The following is a 2,934-nucleotide window of genomic DNA, read 5'->3' on the forward strand; positions in this document are numbered from 1 at the left end:
TATTAATTTGGCTAGATCTCTTTTGCATTTCTTTCTTTCTTTTATATATTATTTTTCTATTATTTTTTGTATATTTATATATTTAATTTAATTTTGAATTTTAATTTTTCTAATATATATATATTGGCAAAATTTCAATATATATTATTCAAATAAATTTTGAATTTTACATTTTAAATTTTGTAATATGCATGTTTATATATTATTTTAAATTTAAATTTATTAATTTTAGTACATTCGAAATTGATTGGAATTTTATAATATATAATTTTTTTGTTTACTAAGACATTCAATTAGGTCCACTTCAATGTTTTATAACCACAACATTTACGTAAAAATATAATTGGGTCGAATTTGAGTCAACAATATTTAAGATAAATGTGAGTGATAAATAATATTCCAAAATAAACTTTAGCAACATATGAATGATAAAAGCAATTGTATTATAGTTGTTAGTTTTGCATCGAGATTTGTGTGTATTTGATAATGTAAATGTTTTATAATTCTTTTTTATAATTTAATGCAGGCTATATATTTTTTATTTTTTATAATTAAATTATTTAAACTATAAAATAAGATAAAATGTCAAGAAAAAATACAAGAAACAAGAAATGATTATCAAATAAGTTCTTGTTTCTGTTTCTTTTTTTCAAGAAACAAGAAAAAAGAAACAGAAATAATTATCAAACATATTCCTATTTCATGTTCTTAAAAAATAAGAACATAAAATAGGAAACGAGAAACAAGAAACGAGAAACATGAGCGTTATCAAATAGAACCAAAATTGCTTACTTTGCTTGCCTTCAAGAATTCATTGGCCTTCTTAGATTTAATGTTTGACCTTTCCTACTTCAAGATGCATGTAGTGTATAAACTTGGTTTTAGGAGAGGAATAAGTACTCCCTCCTTCAATAGCTCCCACACCCCTTCATCTAGTTACAAATAATTTTAGGTTAGGAAAAACTTTTGATCCTAATTTTGATAAAAGTAACAATTTAGTTCCTAAACTTTAATTTGTAACGATTTAATCCTTGTAATTTTAATTTTGTAACAATCTAGTCACTAAACTTTAACAATCTAGCTCTTGTACTTTCAAATTTGTAATAATTGTACTCCCTAACTTAAAAAAATTTATCAAAATTATATGCTAATTTTTATTGTTTATGATATAAACATTGTATTTTATAAAAACATTGAGTCTCTAATTAGTTTATCAATTTATTTATGCATGAAATCTCATTAAATCTTAACACTAATTTCTACAATAAAGATAAATTATTATAAATTTTAATGTACAAAGACTAAATTGTTACATAGTAAAATTTAGAGATTAAATTATTATAAAAATAAAAGCTCAGATACTAAATCGTTACAAATCAAAATTCTGAAATTAAATTGTTACTTGTACCAAAATTTAGGGATTAAAAATGATTTTCAACCGTAATTTTATTTGAAGTGTGAGATGCTCAAAGCTGTGCTTATAGATTTAAGTTTCAGAAGGCATCTTTATATATATATATATATATATATATAGGAGAATTAAAAGTTGGCCCATGTCTACTCCACTTCAAGTATTTACAGTAGACACTTGGAAATGAGGTAAGTTTCTCATTGAGAATCTGTCTCAATCTCCCAACTCTAATGGACAAGATGCACATAGTTTCTTTAGATTCTGTTTAAAAGAAAATTTAGTTTATCTTCCTTTACGGAAATTCGCGAATTTGAATTAGAAACCCTTTTAATATGAAAATTTTTGATTCTACCAAAATTCTCAAATTGATATGATTTCAATTCTTAGAATTAGGTTAGACATGGATTGTCTCATGATCAAAACTTTTGAAACAAAGAACAAATTTCTTAGTCCAAGATTTGAACACTCTACAAATTAGAATGATCAATCCCACTCGAATGTTTTTGACACACAAATCATTACCTGAATTATAAAATTCAAAAAGCTCTATTAATTAAACTTGAAAGAAGCAAGTCAAAACTCAATTCATTGTAATCATTTAAACAACATAAAGGCAGGACTTTACCTCGTCTCCCAATGAGAACTCTAATGTCAAATCATAGAGTATAGTAAAATGAAAAAAAGATATATATTAACTTTACTTAATATGTCATAAAAAGGATAGAATTGAAAAATACAAAAATTACACTAAAATTATTAAATAAAATATAACTAATGTTTTAATGTTATGGGCAGTTCATATCCTTTGTTCCAAAGGAAGTTGAGTCACTTAATTGATAACGTTGAGTCAATAAGGGGTACATGAATGGATTGAGATCACATCTGAATAAGATAGATATTGAGGACATAAAAATATGATTAAGAAAAATTTAAAATTGGTACCTACTACTACCTAGACCAATAAGATATACACATTCATTTTTGGTGACTCAATCATAACAACTCCAAAAATAAGAGTGTGTTTGGAATACATTTTCAAGTGTTTAATTTAAAAAATAAGTTATTTTAAAACAAAATTGAAGTGTTTGACCACCACTCAAAACAACTTTTAAAGTGCATTTTAAACAGTTCTGATCAAAAGTGTTTAAATAAAAACAAGTTTTTCAAAAACACTTTTTTCTTAAGTCAATCCAAAATGATCCTAAGTGTACTGAAAAGACCTATGTTAATTTATAAAGGTAATCTTCACTAATCCAAAATGATCCTAAGTGTACTGAAAAGACTTATGTTAATTTATAAAGGTAATCTTCATTAATCCAAAATGATCCTAAGTGTACTGAAAAGACCTATGTTAATTTATAAAGGTAATCTTCACTAATCTGTATCATCATATGTCGAATTCAAATTTCGTATCTTAGACCGGAGGCGTGACATGATCACTCCACTTCTTGTTCACTAAGTGATTTTACATTTTCTTGTTGGCATGAAATCTTACTTTCTTGACTCAATTGGTGCAATTCAAG

The sequence above is a fragment of the Benincasa hispida genome, chromosome 8 (genome assembly GCF_009727055.1).
Source record: "Benincasa hispida cultivar B227 chromosome 8, ASM972705v1, whole genome shotgun sequence".
In the NCBI taxonomy this organism is placed as follows: Eukaryota; Viridiplantae; Streptophyta; class Magnoliopsida; order Cucurbitales; family Cucurbitaceae; genus Benincasa; species Benincasa hispida.